This window comes from Hyperoodon ampullatus (assembly GCF_949752795.1).
Source record: "Hyperoodon ampullatus genome assembly, chromosome: 5".
Classification (NCBI taxonomy): Eukaryota; Metazoa; Chordata; class Mammalia; order Artiodactyla; family Ziphiidae; genus Hyperoodon; species Hyperoodon ampullatus.
Window position 1 is genome coordinate 107,744,677 of NC_136918.1, and position 23,219 is coordinate 107,767,895.

The window sequence follows — 23,219 nt, forward strand, 5'->3', positions numbered from 1 at the left end:
TGTATTTCTGTGAAACTTTTAGGAAGACGTCTAAGTTACCAAAATCAAGTCATATAATACTACAATACTGATATTGTATTTCTGTTACAATAAATATTGTAACAGAATAAACAATAAATATTGTTATTTCTGAATTACTCAATATGTTGATTAGTCTTTGTTCCTAAGAATTATCTTCCCTAGTTTTTTTAACACTCAACCCTCCCACCCCTCACAAACACACACAGACACACACACTGATAGATACACATATATCTGATTTGACATATATCTCTGGCTACTCTTTCTCATATTCTGTTGGGTTGTCTTCTTGTATTTAACCTTTAAATATTGAGATCATCAAGAATGGGATTCACAATCTGTTCTCACATAATTCTCTAGGTCCTTTTAGCCACACCCATCTCTGCAGTTTCTATCTACTCATTAATCACCCCCAGGTTTATATCCTAGAGCAGTTCTGTACCACAAGCTATACTCATGTACATGCAACGCCTATTTGACATGTCCAGTTGGATATTGAAAAGACATGGCACACTCAGTATGTCCAAAAGGAACTCAAAGTTTCCCACTGACTGACACATTCTCCCCTGATATGTTCTTCTTCCAGCAATTTCTAGTTCTATAAATACCACCAGCCTCCATCCAGCTACATACACCAGACACCTCCTGTTCCCTTATCTTTTCTATAATCAATCAATTAATCATCAAGTTCGGTTGACGTATTTCCTAAATAATTTTGAAATCTACTCATTGCTTTTTTATATCTCCACAACCTTTCTTTCATTTAGTCTACCACAAAAGTGAATGGCCTCCACCATGTCAGCTTTTTACACCTCTAAATCTGATGACATCAATTTTCTGGTTAAAACCTTTCATGGTAAATCTTTTCTCTTAGGATTAAAAGAAAAATAATCAGCATAGTCTTTAAGTCCTATATGATCTACACAGGTCTTTACTCTCATGCCTTGTAACACTCAACTCATTCTTTAAATTCCAGGTAATTATACTTTCTTTCAAGTACTTTAATGAATATGTTTCTTAACTTTATACAAACTGTCTGAAATGCTTCATTTTGGGGGGATCCTTTGGCTTTTTAACTCTTTTAAATCTTAACTCAAATATCATTTGCTGAGGGCAATCATTCATTAACCTCACATTTGGTCATATATCTCTGCTGCATGTTCTCTTTTTCATCTCTATATAATTTTTAAAAGGCATTTCTGTATCCTCAGTGTCTAGCATAATGCTTTATACAAAATCTGTGCTTAATAAATAAATTATTAAATGGGGGAACACTCTAAATTTTTAATTTTCTTATTATCATTTTAATACATTAATTGTAAAATATTAAAAACTGCTTAATTGAAATTTTGCTGGGGCCTGCATTTGTATTTAAAATTAATATTAAATGCTCATGTCACAAACCTTACATTGAGTTTTATTCTTACGCATAATTAATTTAATTAAATGTCTACTGCTGATTCTCTTCCTGGTATAAATTTTCTGCATTAGATAATATTAGATAACAACTTTCCATGATCATACAAATGGCAATTTTTTTTTTTTTTTTCGATACGCGGGCCTCTCACTGTTGCGGCCTCTCCCGTTGCGGAGCACAGGCTCCGGACGTGCAGGCTCAGAGGCCATGGCTCACGGGCCCAGCCGCTCCGCGGCATGTGGGATCTTCCCGGACTGGGGCACAAACCCGTGTCCCCTGCATCGGCAGGCGGACTCTCAACCACTGCGCCACCAGGGAAGCCCGGCAATTTGTTTTTTAATGCATATACCATATAAATAATTTTTCTCTCCTCATCTGATTTTGACAGGGGAAGCACTCAATTGTGAAGAGATTTATTTATATAATCATTCAAAATTCTAGCTTACAGTTCCTTGAAATGTCAGCATTCGTCTTTAAACATACCACGTTAGCAATGTACACAAAATTACATTTTTTACCACATCAAAACAACAGTAATGTGATATTATCCCAAACTTGACTCTTTCTCAAATACTTTTTAAAAAAAAATTTATTTTATTGGAGTATAGTTGATTTACAACGTTGTGTTAGTTTCAGGTGTACAGCAAAGTGATTCAGTTATACATATACATATATTCATTCTTTTTTAGATTCTTTTCTCATATAAGTTATCACAGAATATTAAGTAGAGTTCCCTGTGCTATACAGTAAGTAGATCCTTGTTGGTTATCTCTCTCATATATAGTAGTATCTGTGTGTTCATCCCAAGCTTCTGATTTATCTCTCCCTGCCAGAGTGTTTATTTTAAAATAACATTTTGAATATGTAACATTTTACATGGCCTAAAAGTAAAAATATTTTATTTTATTTTTTAAATTATTTTTTTTATTGGAGTATAGTTGCTTTACAATGTTGGGTTCATGGGAAGGAAATCTAAAAAGGAGTGGATATATGTATCAATTTTTTTTTAATAACAGGAAATAATTTGGGCTTTAATAGATTTTTACTTAATAATAAAGATCTCTATCATTACTATTCCTATTATATTTTCATTAATCACTTTATTGTATCCATAAGGGAGCTGATCAAGCACTGTTAGCAAATTATCAATAACATTCTAGAAATACCATTAAATTAGTGTAGAACTCCTATTCTTACTGAGATATCTCAGTTAGCCAACAAAAAGACAAAAGCAAAAAAAAAACAAAACAAAACAAACAAACAAAAAAAAACTGTACTCATCTCAAAAACTGAGTTAATTTTAAGAATCTTCAATTTCCAGGATTTCTTCAAAATATTTATTTTAATAACTGCAACCCCCAAGGTAAACATATTTTTCTGTATTATTTATATATCAAAATGAATGGGGATTTTTCAGGAGCAGCACAATGCACAATAGATAATAATTTTATAAAATAATATTCAAATTTATGCATATATTATGCTATTAACATTTTTACTAATCCAGATGTGAATAGGAGTCAGAAAGTAAATACCACATATCCAAACCTTTCAATGCACGTCTTTGCCAAGTTACTATTAAGAATTACATTTTTTTTGCCCCTGTCCATATATGTTATTTGTAGATTTTCTTCTTGGTTGTAGTTTTTCATTTCAAAAGGATGGGGAATATTTTTTTAACCAAAGTTTACTTATATAGTAACCCCACACTTGCTTTGGAAATAATCTCTCTATTTTCCAGTCTAGGTGCAATATGAGTTGCATTTCACCCTGCTATACTTCTTCACAAAACAGAATGACACTTTTTCTCTTTTCCTTCAGTACTTTGTGGATGTGGATGATATTCTGTTTTTAAATTACTAGTATAATGTATTGTATTGTACCAATTAAAAAGAAAAGAAAAGGGGGGTTCATAAAAATGCATTTTCATTACCACTATTAATTCACACTTGCTTTATCCTATATGTTAAACTCAGATTTTTATTTTTACAAACTAATAATTTCCATGTTTGTTTTAAAGTGTCTTCAAATAAGTCAATTCTAACAACACCATATTTATTGAATATAAATTTATGTACATAGAGGTATAATATTTATTACATATAATATGTAATGATTATAATGTTACTATATATACACACATATGAATGAAAGGGAACAGTAAATAATTAGAGTTAAATATTTCAGGATATATACTGCTATTATAAAACATTGCACTTAGTAAAATATGTATTTTTTTTTACACGTCTGCTTCATTCACCACATTTTGAGCATTCAAAATCCCAGACCTTAACCTATTCGATTGTGTGTTGTCAGATCCTAACAAAATACTTGATATGTTGTAAGAGTTCTTTAAAGATTAGATGACTATATGAATATTTCCTATTTCTCTCAAAATGCAAGCAAATGAGGAAGTTTTGCACAGGCATATAAAAATAGGGATATGGTCATTCATCTACAAATAATTTTTCACTACTTACTAACAGGCAAAATATGCAGATACTTTAAAAGCATTATGTTTCCTCTCCAAGGTTTCTTTTTGTAGGAAAAATATTATTCTTTAGAGTCCATCTTTAAAATTAATAAGATGTGGAAAAAACCCATACTTTTAAAAAGTATTATTTATTTTACTTATCTGACAAATTCTGGGGCTAATTTATAAAGAAGCACAAGTACTTTCAAGAGATAGATTAATGGACAAAAAAATTGGTTTTTAAAATTATTATTCAAAATTTTAAAAGCTTTGTGAACTTGGGAAGTAAAGACACCTCCTATCTTATTTGAATGATTCAGTATTTGAATCAAAGTAAAGATATTGATTCAGGGGAATGGATTTTCCATATTTTTAACAAAGATTTTACAAAACTGAAAAGATCTGTGATGAAACTACTATTAAATCACCTAATGGACAATCGGCAAGCACAGTTATGAAAGTATTTAGTGTCAGTGGTTCAACAATATTTATTCATCTCTAAGGGTTTTGTAGGTAGGTAAATAAAAATAAGTTTTAAGTCAATATCTTACCAATAAAAAAAACTTATTCTGTAATCAAAGAAATACAACAGAAATTTAAAGTTATATAAAAGTAACATCTAGCCTGTTATGATGGTGATGGCCAAATTGCTAAAATAAGAGAAGCAACTATAAATGAACATCTAATATTAGTTTACTGTATCACTCCATAGTGTATAATATATTGAGGGAACAAAGATGGTTTATAACTTAAAGCAGTAGTGATTTGCATTGCTCATGGCATGTGGATCTCTGGGTGGAAAGTGTTATCTTGACAATTTTATTTGTCCATAAAAATCATTTCCTATGAACACTTCCAAATGATTCATTTAACAAACAGTTTTATAGGTCTTAAAACATGCAAGGCACAGTACTATTATCCATTTCTATCCATTATCTCACTAGAATTGCAACATTAAAACACTATAACATAGTATACTTTTTCACATTGTAACACCTAAAACTCAGGTGTTAGTTTTCATAAACAGTGCTACTGAGTGCTTAGCATATTCTTAGAAAAGTAAGCTCATCAGAGCAGAGATTATTTCTATTTTGTTCACTGGTTTATCCTCAGTCCTAGAATAACTCCTAGACTTCAGTTAAATATTTGTTGGATAAATGAATGAAGAATGACTTTTTGTAATTTTTCCCAACTACTGGTTAGGACCACTAGTGTGTTATAAAATCAAATTTATTTGTCACAGCTATCTTCTAATAATTATAAACACTGATAAAATACTTGGCAAGTAAGTCATTATTGTAAATGCTCTGTATGCATTGGCTCATTGAATTCTTTCATACAGCATATAAGGTAGGTTCTGTTGTTGATCTACCATACAGAACATGAAACTAAGGCTCAGAGAAGTAACTCACTCTAGTTAAACAACCATAAATCACCTTAGGCAGTTTGAATCTCTTTTTCCGGACCTTAGACACACCTCAATAACTTTGTTTCCTGTTCTCTCTTAGACTACAAGAGAGATTGATGCTTTTGGTAATAAGCTCTGTGTCCTCTATTCATCTTCAAAACCAACTCTTTCTCCAGCTGGGTGAATTGGAACCTTGCCCAAGAGTTGCTTTTGCTCTATATGATCTGCAAGTTGTGAAACATATCTGACAATGTTTCTGAGTTCTATGCATAATCTCAGTCTACCTGTTTCTCTTTCCCTTCCTTCCTCCCTCCCTCCCTCCCTTCCTTCCTCCCTCCCTCCTTCCCTTCCTCCCTCCCTCCTTCCCTTCTTCCCTCCCTCCTTTCCTTCCTCCCTCCCTCCCTTCCTTCCTACCTCCCACCCTCCCTTTCTTTCTTTTTAAACTCTCTCACATCTGCCTCTCACATCCTTTTCCTCTCTAACAGATGAAAATATTCTTTGGGTGAAGGTGGTTAAAAGGTACAAACTTACAATAATAAGATTAATAAGTTCTGGGATGTAATGTACAGCATGGTGACTACAATTAATAATACTGTAGTGCATATTTAAAAGTTGCTGAGAGAGTAGACCTTAAAAGTTCTTATCACAAGAAAAAAATTGTAATTATGTGATGTGATGGATATTAACTAACCATTATGGTAATCATTTTGCAATAGATACATATACTGAATAATTATGTTGTGCACCTTAAGCTACTTCAATGTTATATTTCAATTATACATCAATAAAACTGGAGAAAAGGGCCTCCCTGGTGGCGCAGTGGTTGAGAGTCCGCCTGCCGATGCAGGGGATACGGGTTCGTGCCCCGGTCTGGGAGGATCCCATGTGCCGCGGAGCGGCTGGGCCCGTGAGCCATGGCCGCTGAGCCTGCGCGTCCGGAGCCTGTGCTCCGCAACGGGAGAGGCCACAACAGTGAGAGGCCCGCGTACCGCAAAAAAAAAAAAAAAAAAAAAAAAAAAAAAAAAAAAAAAAAAAAACTGGAGAAAAAATGTATATGTATGTATATATATATATATTCTCTTGTCTTATTCATTACAATATATCCTTCTCATCCATATTCCTCTCCTCCACGAACAAGAAATAAATATCCCCACAGAAAATCTTTGTCAAGGGGAATTTAGAAACTTTTAAATATTTTACAGATGAAAGAGTTTTGATTCTTTATAGCAATTGTATTACATAAAGTTTTTTGAACAATTTGTTTAGCACCCTTGTAAAGGTCTCTTGCTAATTACATTAATACTAAAGAAAATTATGCACCAGTTCACTTTTGTGAAACCACTTTAGAGTTTACTCTGAGATAGTGGCTCTCAGTTAGGGATGATTTTGTCCCCCAAGAACATTTGACAATGTCTGAAGACACTTTTGGTTGTTACAGTGTATGGGAGAGGTAGAGGTGATACCTCTGGCATCTTATGAGTAGAAGCCAGGAATACAGATGAACATCGTACCATGCACCAGACAGACCCTCCACAACAAAGAACTAAATGTCACTAGTGTCCTCCTCTAAAATATTGACATTTACTCACTTCATTACCTATATCTCTTCCCTGTTACAACAGATTGGGAAATACTAGAGAACTGTGAAACTGTGTGTATCTATATGGGATGCTTGGACTTCTAGAATAAAGGAAATGCTGAATACTCTAAGACCATCATGATACTTTCCTGAAATCAAAAGCTACAAATCAAGCTCAATCTATATCTCAAGGCCTACCACTTTTTATTAGGAGCAGTGGGTTGATATACCCAGAGTTAACCAGAACCATTTCAGCTACAGCACTATCTGCTATTCATTCCCTCTGCGTAAGACTGACTTTTTCTAAGATGTCCAATTTATTTTTCCTGTTTGTAATTTTGCAGTAAAACTGAAACTTTCACTTTCCTTTTAGTGCTCACAATACTCTCTCATAATGCTCAAAACTGTCAAGTACTTTTCCTTCAACAGTCTGTTAAATTCCTATAATTCTAGTAAAAATTTATTCTTGAGGCCATCATTTATTTATTTAACAAATATGTATAAATTATATGTATGTATAATATGTACAAGATACTTTACTACTACTATTCAAGTGCTATATCTCCACAGCAGTTTTGTCCCAATAAGAAAGATAAATCAGGTATGGTTCAAAATAATGCAAAATTCAAAAGGAACTGAAAGGAACTGAAAAGGAACTGAAAGGAACATAGCACTTTGATGAAATATTATGGGAGTTATGGAAGAGGAGATTGTAGATATTTGTCAGAAACCAAGAAAGTTACCTAGAGAAGTGGTACATAAAAATGTTCAAACAATACACAGTATTTGAACTGGCAGAATTTTTCTAGAGGGAAAGAAAAGAAGGGAACCCTAGGCAAAGAGTTGGACAAGGGTTGGTGTAGAGACGAGTGTGGGCTGAATATGAGGCATCTAGAAGTACTGTAAAGTATAGGGTGCGTTATCTGAAAAGGGGTGCTAAGAGTGACATTATAAGGGATTGTATTTTCAAAGCCTTGAACTTCAGGCTGAAGAATTTGGATATTATGTTAGAGGCAATAAGAAATCATCTTAAGTTTGTGATCAAGTGAGTGTCAGGCTCCAAGCCAGGTTTTGGGAGATATTTGGCAGTGTGTAAAACTGGTTATATCAGTGAGAAATTTAAAGCAAATTATGTCTCTATGATAAAGTTGAGCCACTGGGAAGATCTTAAGAAAACATAGCAGTAAAAATATAGATAATAAATGCATCAACATTTTGTCTGTATTCTAATTCATAAATTTCTACAATTGTGGGCTCTAGAATGCATTACTTTAAGTGCATTTTCTCTGCATCTCATTTATTATCCTTACTTACTTTTTTAGCTTAAAATAATTGTTTCTCCAATATTTTATTCCAGATATTAGAATAACTAAAATATTTATGAAATAAAGAAATTTATAATTTAGGTATTTGTAATAATTAAATAATAAAATAAATAGAATTTCGGAATTTATCAAATGAAACTCTCCTATATTAATAGTCTGAAGTGGTGATATAAAATGCATAGTTTTGATTCGATATTGTTGATAGAGTTAGTTGTGCTTGGGAGGGCAGAAACAAATTCAACTAGTTGATGGCTTCAACACTGGATATGGATTACTTAGGAAAAGGCATCAGGAAGGCTGCTTGTCAAATTTCATCATTAGATAGGACATTTTAACACCCTGAAAGCTCATTTTTGGAGAAAAAGCCTTCATATCAACGTTTAACAGAAAAAATTTAAAAAAAAACTAAACTCGTGTTTCTAAACATTTTCAAGCTATTTATGTTTTTGATGCTTTTTTAAAGAACATTTATCAAAAGCACCATGAAATGGATTCATCATGGGGACACAAAATGAAATAATAAACAATGAAATGAACACATTTAAAGTTGTTTTAGGTTTTATAAATCTGCCATGGGATGCCTTAAGCATTTAATGTTTATTTAACAAACATACCACATTAATACATGATGTATAAGTTAGTTCAGATATAATGATTTATCAGAAAACTATAAGACAATGTGGAAGTTGACATCGTATTTCCTGTTTGTTAGCCATTTAGTCAACTACCAGATTCACTTTTATTTCATATATTATCTAATATCTAAAATGTGCCTTCACATATAATTTTTGTAAATATGAAAAAGGTCAAAATCATCATCATCATTCAATCACCATCATCATCAACAATTAAAAAATTAATAATCCTTAAGTTACTGGTATATTTTGAAATATATTTAAATTGAGAAAACTCGAATGAAAAAATAAGAAGGTCTCCGTGACATTTCTCCTTTAGGATGAGGATATTTTGTTTGTAGCTTTTGTTAATGAAACAGAAAAAAAATATTTTAAAAATTGTTTTAATTTTCCTGATATCACCAATTTTGTTTGATTTTTATCAGTGTTAGTGAATAGTATATGTCCTAGGCAAAAACTACAAAGAAAAAAAATCTCCTTAATATTCTTTCTACTTATTTCATAGTTTGTATTCTCAAAAAAGGATAGAAAGGGTTTGTTAAACTTTAAAAAAATTTTTCATTGGGGTATAGTTGCTTTACAATGTTGTGTTAGTTTCTACTGTACAGCAAAGTGAATCAGCTATATGTATACATATATCCCCTCTTTTTGGGATTTCCTTCCCATTTAGGTCACTGCAGAGCACTGAGTAGAGTTCCCTGTGCTATACAGTAGGTTCTCATTAGTTATCTATTTTATACATTGTATCAATAGTGTATATATGTCAATCTCCATCTCCCAATTCATCCCACCTCCCCTTTCCAGCTTGGTATCCATATGCTTGCTCTCTACATCTGTGTCTCTATTTCTGTTTTGCCAATACGATCATCTATACCATTTTTCTAGATTCCACATATATGTGTTAATATATGATATTTGTTTTTCTCTTTCTGACTTACTTCACTCTGTGTGACAGACTCTAGGTCCATCCATGTCTCTACAAATGACCCAATTTCATTCCTTTTTATGGCTGAGTAATATTCCATTGTATATATGTACCACATCTTCTTTATCCTTTCCTCTGTTGATGGACATTTAGGTTGCTTCCACATTCTGGCTATTGTAAATAGTGCTGCAATGAACATTGGGGTGCATGTGCCTTTTTGAATTATGGTTTTCTCTGGGTATGTGCTGGGTACTATGGTAGTTCTATTTTTAGTTTTTTAAGGAACCTCCATACTGTTCTCCATAGTGGCTGTACCAATTCACATTCCCACCAGCAGTGCAAGAGTGTTCCCTTTTCTCCACACCCTCTCCAGCATTTATTGTTTCTAGATTTTTTGATGATGGCCATTCTAACCAGTGTGAAGTGATACCTCATTGTAGTTTTGATTTGCATTTCTCTAACAATTAGGCATTCTGAGCATCTTTTCATGTGCCTCTTAGCCATCTGTATGTCTTCTTTGGAGAAATGTCTATTTAGGTCTTCCACCCATTTTCTGATTGGGTTTTTGTTTTTGTTTTTGATATTGAGCTGCATGAGCTGTTTGTGTATTTTAGAGATTAATCCTTTGTCAGTTGCTTTGTTTGCAAATATTTTCTCACATTCTGAGGGTTGTCTTTTCATCTTGTTTATGGTTTCTTTTGCTGTGCAAAAGCTTTGAAGTTTCATTAGGTCCCATTTGTTTATTTTTGTTTTTATTTCCATTTCTCTAGGAGGTGGGTCAAAAAAGATCTTGCTGTGATTTATATCAAAGAGTTATCTGCCTATGTTTTCCTCTAAGAGTTTTATAGTGTCTGGGCTTACATTTAGGTCTTTAATTCATTTTGAGTTTATTTTTGAGTATGGTTTTAGGTAGTATTCTAATTTCATTCTTTTAAATGTAGCTGTGCAGTTTTCCCAGCACCACTTATTGAAGAGGCTGTTTTTTCTCCATTGCATATTCTTGCCTCCTTTGTCATAGATTAGGTGACCATATGTGTGTGGGTTTATCTCTGAGTTTTCTATCCTGTTTCATTGATTTATATTTCTGTTTTTCTGCTAGTACCATACTGTCTTGATTATTGTAGTTTTCTAGTATAGTGTGAAGTCAGGGAGCCTGATTCCTCCAGCCCCGTTTTTCTTTCTCAAGATTACTTTGGCTATGCGGGGTCTTTTGTGTTTCCATACAAATTGTAAACTTTTTTGTCTAGTTCTGTGAAAAATGCCATTGGTAATTTGATAGGGATTGTGTTGAATCAGTAGATTGCTTTGGGTAGTATAGTCATTTTCACAATATTGATTCTTCCAATGCAAGAACATAGTATAGCTCTCCATCTGTTTGCTAAATATCTTTGCATTCATAAGGTATGTTACCTTCCTAATAATGATAATGATAAAAATAATGCCAAGCATGTATAATGAATTATCTGATTTAATCCTTACCCCCATCCCCCAAAATAAGAAGTACACTTTCCAAATGAGGAAATTAAAGTTTAAAGTGGCTAGCATGAAGTCACATAGGGAACTTGGATTCCAACCTAGCCCTGCACTTCAAAAAATAAGATATTGATTCTCAAAGTCACACTGTATTCAAAATACATTTTGTTAAAAATGTTTATATTTCACCCCAGAGGTTTTTAATCTGTATTGTGACAACAAACATTGTGGTCTCCTAAAGTATGGGCCCATCTGTCTATAGGCATAGCTTACACACCATCTCAAGGAATCCATGGACTCTGATCACCACCCACCCATGGGCTCCAGTGTGAGCATCCTAGACTGAAAACAAGAACTAATACTTCCCTGGTGGCGCAGTGGTTAAGAATCTATCTGCCAATGCAGGGGACACCGGTTTGATCCCTGGTCCAGGAAGATCCCACATGCTACAGAGCAACTAAGCCCGTGTGCCACAACTACTGAGCCTGTGCTCTAGAACCCATGAGCCACAACTACTGAGCCCGCATGCCACAACTACTGAAGTGTGTGCTCTAGGGCCCCTGTGCTGCAACTGCTGCGCATGCTGAAACTACTGAAGCTCACGTGCTTAGAGCCCATACTCTGCAACAGGAGAAGCCACAGCAATGAGAAGCCCACACACTGCAACAAAGAGTAACCCCTGCTCACTGCAACTAGAGAAAGCCTGCGTGCAGCAACGAAGACACAACACAGCCATAAATAAAAAACGAAACTAAACAAACAAGAACAACAAGAACTAAATCACAAATTAAAAAATATTAGGCAGCATAAAAGAAAACTGAAAAGGCATTTTGGAGGGCAGGATAAAACTTTCTGCACTTAATAATCATTTAAATCACTGGCCTAGTTCCTGAAAATATAAACAAAAATTTCCCTTTTAAAAAGAAATGCAAGGTTTACCCTTAGTATATTACTAGAGATTTAAAATTATCCTACCTTGCAATTATAATATAAAAATATTGGATTCTTTTCAAATTTAAGATACATTATGAAATTATATGTATTATATTTCCTGTATTATGACAAATCTTGCTACTTTGGCATTCTATGAATTACCTCACTATCAACTCATTCCTAACTCGTAAATTATTCCCAACTATGTCAAAAGGAATGACATAATAAGAAAATGGAAGTATGATTAAATCATACAGAATGGTGGTGTCCAATACAGTAACAACCAGTCATATGTGGCTATTTAAATTTAAATGTAAATTGATTAAAATTAAATAAAATTTAAGCTGCAGTTCCTTAGTCAGAAGATCCACATTGCAAATTTTGAGCAGCTATATGTAGCTAGCTATTGGCTACTATTTTGGGACAGATATAGAACATTTACATCATCACAGTAACTTCTTTTAGACAGTGCTAGTGTGGAAAGATTATGCAAGAGTGATATAAATCATCACTGTTGCCGATCTCTATATACTTATCCCTATTTACTTATATAAATCATCACTGTTGCTCAGGTTATACATTTTCTTTCATGGTGGTGGGAAAGAAGTCTGGAAATAAACCACCATCATTGTAGCTTTGTTTGGTTGTTTGTTGGTTGTTTAGCTTTCATGCTCTCAGTTGAGAATTAAGAATCTTTCATTTTCTGATTATAATTGCAAGAAGGGAGTTGTCAGAGGAAAATATTTCAAAATTATTAGATAGGACAAGAAACACAAAGAGAAAATAGAAGTTAAGAATCTAGTGAAAATGGTGAAACAGAAGTCTTTACTTATTCTAGATTAATTTTAGTAAACTCAAAAATCAATAAGTGGGGCTTCCCTGGTGGCGCAGTGGTTGAGAGTCCGCCTGCAGATGCAGGGGACACGGGTTCGTGACCCGGTCTGGAAAGATCCCACATGCTGTGGAGTGGCTAGGCCCGTGGGCCATGGCCACTGAGCCTGCATGTGCAGGGCCTGTGCTCCAAAACGGGAGAGGCCACAACAGTGAGAGGCCCGCGTACCCCCCCCCCCAAAAAAAAATCAATAAGTGAAAATTTTGTTAATAAGGAAAAAAATGGAAGAATTTCATCACATAATATTTTGCAACATGATTTTGCTAAAAAGAATACATGACAATACTCTTTCATCTTTGATAATTTCTGTGCATAAGAATTTTTACAGTTTACATGGAACTGTATGGAAAAATGTAGGTTTTTGATGATAAATAAATTAAAGCATTCATTTAAAAAAATTTAATTAGTGCTTATAAATCTAAAAATGAAAATGTTTTACAATTTTGGAAAAAATATATTTTTACTCCCCTCGAAAAAACTATGAATCATCAAAGTTTTTTTAAAGTATTTAAAATATTTCATTCTGACAACGCAGGTGCAGGAAGAAGCAGAAGCAATGATAAATATGACACGTTAAGAATGTATTTGAAATCTGAACTCTGTATTTACAGTATGGATATGTGCCAGGATCATGCATGACACTTGTTTCCCATTTTGGGTAGATATATCATCAAACCCAGAAAAATTTGAAATAGAAATTCAGGTTTGCTATATTTAAATTCTTATTAAAAGTCTAATGAAGTTGTTTTACACTATCCCTTTCTCCTTTATTATTACATCTACACATTATTCAAAAAATAACTTAAAAACCTAAAAAAAAAAAACCCTAAGAATAAAATGTCTATTAGACCCAGGTGATGAATGGTAATTACGTTCTTTCCTGATCTTATCAAGGATTAATGCAATAAAATTTAACATATTTATTGATTATATTTGTCTTAATGACAAATGTAATCAAATTCATAATAATTTGTAATTACAAATTTACAAATATGAACAAAATTCCTGAAGATGAAAAATAAACTCTGAGGACTGACACTACCTGACTTTAAGACTTAGCATAAAGCTCCAGTAATGAAGAGAGTGTGATATTGGTGAAAAAATAAACAAATAGATCAATGGAACAGAATAGAGGGCCAGAAAGAATCTTACATAAATATAGTCAGCTGACTTTTACTGAAGGAGCAAAGGCAATTCAATGAAGAAAGGACAGTCTTTTTAACAAATGGCACTGGAACAACTGGTCATCTGTATGCAAAGACATGGATCTAAATACATACTTGACATCTTTCACAATAATTAATTCTAGATGCATCATAGATCTAAATGTAAAATACAAAACTATAAAACTTCTAGAAGATAACATAGGAAAAAACTAGGTGACCTTGAGTTTGGTTTTACACTTTTCAGATATAACACCAACAGCATAATCTATGGGAAAAAAACTGATAAGCTAGAATTCATTAAAATTAAATGTTTGCTCTTGAGAAAAACCACTGTTAAAAGAATGAAAAGACAAGGAGGGAAGTATTTGAAAAGGACATATCTGACAAATGACTGGTATCCAAGATCCACAAAAACCTCTTAAAATGCAACAATAATAATAATAATAATAATAATAAACAATTAAAAATTTCCAAAGATCTAAGCAGACACCTCAACAAATACACACAAATGGAAAATAAGCATATGAAAAGATGCTCAGCATCAAATGTCATTGTTGAATTGCAAATTAAAACAATAAGGAGATACCACTATACACTATTTACAGTGGCCAAAATCTGAAACACTGACACCACCCAAATGCTAATGAGGATGTGGAGTAACAGGAACTCTCATTCACTGCTGGTGGGAATGCAGAATGGTTCAGCCACCCTAGAGGACAGTTTGCAGTTTCTTACAAACTAAACATGGTCTTCCCATAATAAGATATATAGTATAAGGTAAACATATTTCTTTTTATGGTCACTTTATCTGTCTTTTGCTAAAATGTGGTTTAATTAAAATTCAAATGACTTTTTTACTCGAAGGAGTTGAAAACTTATGTTTACACAAAAACCTGTGCATGAATATTTATAGTAGTTGTTTTCATAATTGCCAGAATTTAGAAGTAACTAAGATATCCTTTAGTAGGGGAATGAATAAACAGACATTGGTACATGCAGACAGTGAAATATTATTCAGCAATTAAAAGAAATGTGCTATACGCCACAGAAAGACATATTGGAATCTTAAATGCATATTGCTAAATGAAAGAGGACTGTCTGAAAAGGTTACATCCTATATAATGCCAACTATATGACATTCTAGACAAGGTAAAACTGTACAGCCAATTAAACGACTGATGTTTGTCAGGAAATTGCGGGGAGGAAAGGAGCAATCAAGAAGTAAAGCACAGGAGTTTAAGGGCAGTGAAATTATTTTGTATGATATTGTAACTATGGCTACATGACATTATACATTGGTCAAGAACTATACAACATAAAGAGTGAACTCTAATGTAAATTATAAATTTTAGTTAACAATAATCTATCAATATTAGTTCATCAATTATAAAAGATATACCACAATAATGCAAAATGTTAATAATAGGAAAATTGTGAGGGGGTGGGATAAGAGTGTATTTGGGACTTCTGTGTTTTCTGATCAGTTTTTCTGTTAACTAAAAACTGCTCTAAAAAATAAACCCTATTGATTAAAAAAAAAAAGTCTATTGAACCCAGATCATAAATAGTAAAGACAATCCTTGCTGATATATTAAGAGCTAATACAATAAAGTTTAATATATCAATTGATTACAGTAGTTTTCTAACCATATGTTTTTCTCTTAGAAAAATGTGTGTGCGTGTGTATTATAGTTCATTCAGAAAGTAGAACTAGAACAATCTGAAAGTATTGGGGCATTAAATATGCAGTCTCTGAAAAAAATCAGCTTTTAACTATCTTTTAAAAATAGATTTATAAAATGGAATTAGTTTTTAAATTGAAAGTTTAAAATACTAGATAGTAATAATTTATGTTTATTTTCTCAATATTAGGTTTTATTTGCCAAAATCATTTCTGTCTCATTTGATTATCCAGATTTTATTCTTTATTAAAATGGCTCAAAATTATCTTCAAAAGATACATTGACATCTGTACTATATATAGATCACATCATTTTGGGACTATTTTTGACTGTCTTTTTGTGAAATTAATTTGCTTGCTTAAAATAATGTTAAAACTTCTAAAAAGTTTCAAAAATACATATTTTATAAACTTGATTAAGAAAGACCACTTGAGAGTATATTATTTTAATCTATGAATTTCTTAATTTTTAAACTTGAGAATCTACTCACAAACATATACACTCCTCTTCACTGGGCTTTAATAACACAAAAAATGTTATTTCTATTAGTAATACAAACTTTACAGTAACATTTTGAATCCCTGCCCTTAGATCACTTAAAATATTTGGTAATCCAATTACTTTTAATATTTTGATACTGCAGGGACTAAATAAAATATTCCTATCATATAAAAGAAAACAAATTAACTCACGACCAACATGTGCCAGTAATACATTACTATGGGTAATATAAAAAATGAATGTATCTTCCTTGAAAAAGTTGAAAAATAGAGGTTGGGATCTCAAGTAGAGGTTGTACATTAGGCCACTTTTCTTAATGTAGTTAAATGTATTTTTTGTTAAGCAACATAGATCACTTCATGATTCTAGCATGTACACATTTCACGAGCTTTGCAAAATATTTTGGGCTCTATTAAAAATACTTCCAAGGCATCCTCATATATAAATGTGGCATTTTGTTACCTAAAAGAACCATTTATTTTAATTTGGAAAATTTAATCTAAAGAGAGTTTTCATTTCACCTTTCCTGGTTCCTTTTATATTCTGTGCCTCTGGACCATAGAAAATTTGTGGTAGACAAAATAATTAGAAAATCAGCATTTTACAAATGAGATGCCAGATGAGTGAGATACGTTATTTTAAAATGCAACTTGTAACATTCACCTTTATGTGTAATAAACCTATATGGCCTGAAAAATTTAATCAAGTGCTTTCTATAATAAATAGAAAAGTAGTGGAAGCATAGTTGATACAACTAACACAGGACAATTTAGAAGATGCTGACCTGGGCTAAAGAGGTATACAGGTTTGTGTAGGGAGGATTGAGTAGGTGGGAATTAATTATCTTTTATAAATTGAAAAGGACAAATGCCAAAATCTGTACTTAATGAAGGATATCTGCCTACATTTGAAAATATTTCTGTTCTGTATCATGTATATCTATAGTGGAAATCAAGTTATAAACAAAATAATAAGAAGCCTCCAAACCCATCTGTATTGAATCTCTTCTGTTATACACAGAATTTTATTTTTTACTAATTTTATTGAAACAAGTAGAACCAAAGGTAGACTGATAAAGTATATTAGATGGTGCAGAAAAGTAATAGACATGTATGGTCAAGAATTCAGTTCCTCTATGCACAAAGTAATTCCATCTAAAAGAGCAAAACAAGAAAGGAATCTTTTTAGACATATTTTTAATATAATATGTTAAAGAGAGACTGGATTAATTGTATTATTTATTTGCACGTTAACTAGAACGGAAGTAAAAGCCTCAAGACAGCAAAGATCGGGACTGTAAAATGACCGTTTAACTCCTTATATTATTATAGTAATGAACCCAGGAGCATTCTGGTTATTAAAGGTATATAATGCATTTCTTATTTTTAGTCATTAACCTAATTGATCTCATCTAAAACACAGAATTTCAACACTGCAGCTTCCAAAGTCACTCCCTCCCTTCGTTTCTTTTTTTTTCCTTACCAGTTGCTCACACTGAATTTGTTTAGGCTCACAAGCAGGTTCTCTTCTATAACTTATTTTAACTATGTACTGTTTTAAAAGTTGATGATGTGCATGTATAGTTACTTATTTTATAGGCAAAGCATGGCACTGTTACACAATAGAAATACTAAACAAATATTACTGATAGCATAAGATTTCATGATTATATATAATGTACCTTACAACACATATACACTTAAAATTTGTGTTCTTATTTATCCTTACTGGCAGTTCAGTGCCACAGTACCAAAATGCTTTCTCAGAACACTCATTATTCTGAAATATTTTACTAATCTGTCTCTTGTATTTTCCTTTTCAATAACAGTTGATTTTTATGTAATTTTGTCAATGTCACACATGGAAAATGAATATTTACTTATTTTCTTCTTTTCTGTGTTTTGTACATAGTCCTTTCTGTTAGTAGAGATACAATATTCTTACTGAGAATCAAATAAAATATGAGTTATACAATCAGTTCATCTAAAAATTAAATCAGACAAAAAAATTATTCTTTTAAAGGGATTTGTGTAAAAATAGGAAGATGAATTAGAATTTCCATCTAAAAAAAATAGAGTAGCTTTTTCCAGTGCTCAGGTGCAAAGTATGCTATTACCTATTATTTGATATTTGCAAGTATTTGTGGTTCACAGTGAAAAATCTACATTTTCTTAAATTTCAAGTTTAAAGAAACTCTCTTCCATCACAGTGACATTAAAATTTAAGATTAATATTGTATAAGGAAATGAATGTTGCTATGATATATTGTATAGGCTGAGTCCTACTAAACTGTACATCACAGGGTAACAGAGTTAAAACATTTAGCCCTAGAAACATAACTCCTCCAATTTGTTCTCATCGTGTTCCTTAGCACTATGTGTTTAACCCTTATGTCTTATTTCTCATCAAACTTGCCTTTCCACAATAATACAGGATTTTTATTTCAGGTGTAGTCATAACTTCCCATTATTGTAGGGATATATACTTACTCTTGTCAGTCACCACAGAAAACAATGGCATCTCTTCTGCTCTGGGGGTCCAAAAAGTTGTTCCTCTATTTGGGCCAGTCTTTGCAGTTACTCATAATAGGAACATTGCAAAATCATGTGGAATCCTAAATTTATGTCCCATAAATTCTAGATTAACCACCTTTTTCCTTTTCCAATTCTTCTTTCTATTTTCCCCCACCTGCATCCGTGGAATTTCCACATCAAACATACTGCAACGTACATTTATGTGGAGCCATGATCTGTTGTCTCTGGAAATATATACTGAGATCCTTTTATCACTATTCTTAGGTGTTTATGAAGACCACACCCAATTTGATCACTTTGCTCTAATTTTGATGCAAACTGGTACTAAATGTCTCTCTCCAATTTCCATTCCTCAGTTCACCCCTGGGGAATGTTCTGCATCCCTAAAGGAACATTAAGTATTATTATCAGTTAGTTTTAATTAACTTCACATACTTGAATGATGATATGCTAAATGCTAGGAAAAATAATTTATATAGATTTGGTCTCTGCCTTCTAGCCATTTACATATTAAACCATGACAGAATGAGTTGTTATTTTTAATTGGCCATCAAGTATAACATTTTTCACGTAAAGCTTTATAAAAATTGTCTTCCTCCATGAAGTTTGCTTAATAATGCACACTGAAATATGGTGAACAGCTAAAAATGCTCAGAAAGTATATATTTATAATAGTTCCATTTTGGACTCCCAAGAAAGTGAAAATGACTTTGGAAGCTAACAACTGGCATCTTATAGCAAGGCTGAAATAGGTTCAACAGACATAAACGATTCTCTAGAATGTAAACAATAATCAGATAAGGCCACTCTATGCCTGCGGGGTGGAATAAGAAAAGGCAAGTTTATTCCATAACCAGGTCTAAAAGGGGACACAGACCAAGATGTTCAGCACCTACATAAATTAGCATGATTAACCACACATCTTTATAATAGCAATTCTAATTCTGTTTTAGTATTTGTGCTTTGTAGGTAAAAGTTACCAACATACACATCACTGAATTGCCCCCAATCCTGACAGCATCTAATTCAAAACCCTCTTCACAATATTTAGAACAAATCCAAATTCTCTAACAAGTCTCTCCTAACTCTTTCTTACCTACACCCAGAGATTCATCTGGTATGCTGTCTTCTGTGACACAGCAAACTAAATAAACCCAATTTTGCTAGACTACTGGTAGGTTTCTGGGGCTCTCTGGCTGGTGATCTTTAATATTCCTTATGACTTGATTTTTATTATTTTTCTTTTATTATATATTGAAAATTACAGTTGAATTCGTTATCAAAGATTATTTTTAAACAGTCTTATTTGGCTTTATATATAAGTGAAAAAAAGTTTAAATTAAAATGCTGGTGATCTGGGTCCTCTGGACACATCAAATTACATAATTTTTCATACTTGAAAGACATTGATTAAATAAAAAGAAATAGAGGGCTTCCCTAGTGGCGCAGTGGTTGAGAGTCCGCCTGCCGATGCAGGGGACGCGGGTTCGTGCCCCGGTCCGGGAAGATCTCACTGCCGCGGTGTGGCTGGGCCCATGCACCATGGCCACTGAGCCTGCACGTCCGGAGCCTGTGCTCCACAATGGGAGAGGCCACAACAGTGAGAGGCCCGCGTACCGCAAAAAATAAATAAATAAATAGAAAAGAAATGTTGCTATAGACTGAATGTTAATGTTTCCCCAAAGTTCATAGGCTGAAACCTATTCCCCAATGTGATAATATTAGGAGGTAAGGACTTTGGAAGATCATGACCGGGATTAGTACCCTAATGAAGGAGATCGCAGAGACTCCTTAGCCCCTTCTGCTGCATGTGGACATAGAAGATGGCCAGCTACGAGCCAGAGTGAGGGTCCTCACCAGACACTGAATGTGCCTCCTCCTTGATCTGAATTTCTGGCCCCCAAGACAGTGAGAAATAAAATTCTGTTGCTTATAAACCACCCAGTCTATGATGTTTTTGTTATAGCAGCCTGAACTTGAGGCAGGAGATAAATGGACCCCAGGGTAAGCAGCTGGAGTTCGTTCTCTGTGGACAGAAACTCCAAAATATCAATAGCAGGACAATTGACAGAAGAGGCTGGGCCCTGCCCAGATAAAAGACCACGTATTCCTCATACTCAAAATCAAGGAGACTTACCTGACTACACATGTGCAGAAAGGTTCCCTGGAGGTCAAAAAGGGAGGGGGTGCCACCCATAGTAAGTGATGTCAACTACCCATAGGCCTCTTCGCTAGAATCCATCTTGGCTAAGAGATGAGCATGCACACAGGAGGACCCTGAGATATACCAAATACAGATGCAGAACTAGGCAAAGCAAGATGATTGGTCAAAGGAAACCCAGAAGAAATGCCCCATAAAAGTGATTCAAACTACCATGATGGCACGTCTCTCTGAGTCCACCCATGTGTCTATCCACATGTACTGTACTATTTTTCCTCCTAATAAATACTTTACTTGCTTCACTACTTTCCATCTCTGTGGAAATTCATTTCTACACAGCTGAAGGGCCAGGGCCTTGTCACTGGTCACTAGTCCCTGGTGGTCTGGTGGTTAGGATTCAGCGATCTCACTGCCGTTTCCTGTCCTCAATCTCTGGCCAGGAACCAAAATCTTGCTTCAAGCCACTGCAGGCCAAGGCCACCCGAGATCAAACCAACTAAGAAAGAAGACAGTTGATATTTATTGAAGGCTTACTGAATGCCATAAACTTGTCTAGTTTGGTCCTCACAGAAATTAATTCTCTAGTTTATAATCAAAGCTCAAGCAGTTTCAGTAATCGTTGCAAGGTCTCACTGCAAATAAATGTTGAAATTTGGAAATAATCTCAGTTTGGGCTCTAAAATATGTTTGTCTTCAAATCTGCTTCAATAAGAACAGGAAGGAAATTAATGAAACTAATCTAATATAATTGAAAGTATTCTTTAAAATTTAATAATTTAATAACTACTAAACTAAAAATAATTAAAATACAACAAACAATAATTAAAAATAATGATCTAATTGATATTTTCTCTATTAAAAAGTAAAAAAAAAAAGTCCGGTCCTCCTGGTACTTCTCTGATCTTTTCTCATGATACCCTCTACTTTCCACTCTACATTGGTCTCACTGATACCCTTTCTGCTTCTAGAAACATAAAAACAACACACATGTTCCTATCTCAGGGCCTTTGTACTTGTTCTTCCCTGTGAATTGTATGTATATATTTTGTTTGAATATTTAAACATATTAATTTAATTAAAATATTATTTTATTTAAATATTCATTTAAATATATTTATATATAATGTAATATATTAAAGTATAAATAATATATTATATAATATATTCATATAAATATAACATTATAATATATTTAAATGATATATTAATAGGTAATATTATTATATAGTATGTAATGATATAATTTAATGTGATACTATATGTGATAAAATATATATTTATATATAAATGCATTACATATATATGTTAATACTAATACACACACACACATTCACTATCCTTGACTTCCATTCTAACTTCACTCCTTATCACCTCCCTGCTTTATTTTTTTCCTACAGACTTAATATATAGCATGCTATATGTTTTATTTATTTATTTATTTATTTATCTATTTATTTCTTCTTTTTTTTTTTTTGCGGTACACGGGCCTCCCACTGCTGTGGCCTCTCCCATTGCGAAGCACAGGCTCAGCGGCCATGGCTCACAGGCCCAGCCACTCTGCAGCATGTGGGATCTTCCCGGACCGGGGCATGAACCCATGTCCCCTGCATCGGCAGGCGGACTCTCAACCACTGCGCCGCCAGGAAAGCCCCTATATGTTGTATTTGTTAATTTTGATTTTCAGTCACTCCTACTTAGAATGGATATTATAAGCGAACTGGAGTTTGTTGCTTTGGTGGTAGTGGTGATTTTGACACTTGGAGACAATCTCAGTTTGTTTTGTTAAAGTTGTCCTTTTTTGGTCACCTCTGTAACCCCAGTGCCCAAAAGAATGCCTGTTTCATAGTAGGTACTCAATACATTCTTGTTGAATAAATAAATAAAAACAGACTATAATAAGTCATATTAGAAGAGTAATATGTAGAGTTAACATTTTAGGGTTCAATGTAATGTCGCATCACACACACAAATCTAAACTTGAACTATAATTTATCACAGATAACAAACTCAACAAAAAAAATCTCTAATATTGGAAAACGTCAAGTAATAGGATTCAGAAATATAATTCTTTGTACTCTACTCAACTTTATATTA

General features: G+C 33.2%; 1 protein-coding gene across 7 annotated transcripts in view; it reads right to left on the minus strand.

Annotated features, from left to right (window-relative positions):
• CADM2 (cell adhesion molecule 2) overlaps positions 1-23,219 on the minus strand; it is a gene marked incomplete at both ends in the record, with an annotated part of 1,071,386 nt that overhangs the window by 106,212 nt on the left and 941,955 nt on the right. The gene's annotated exons all lie outside the window — the stretch shown is intronic.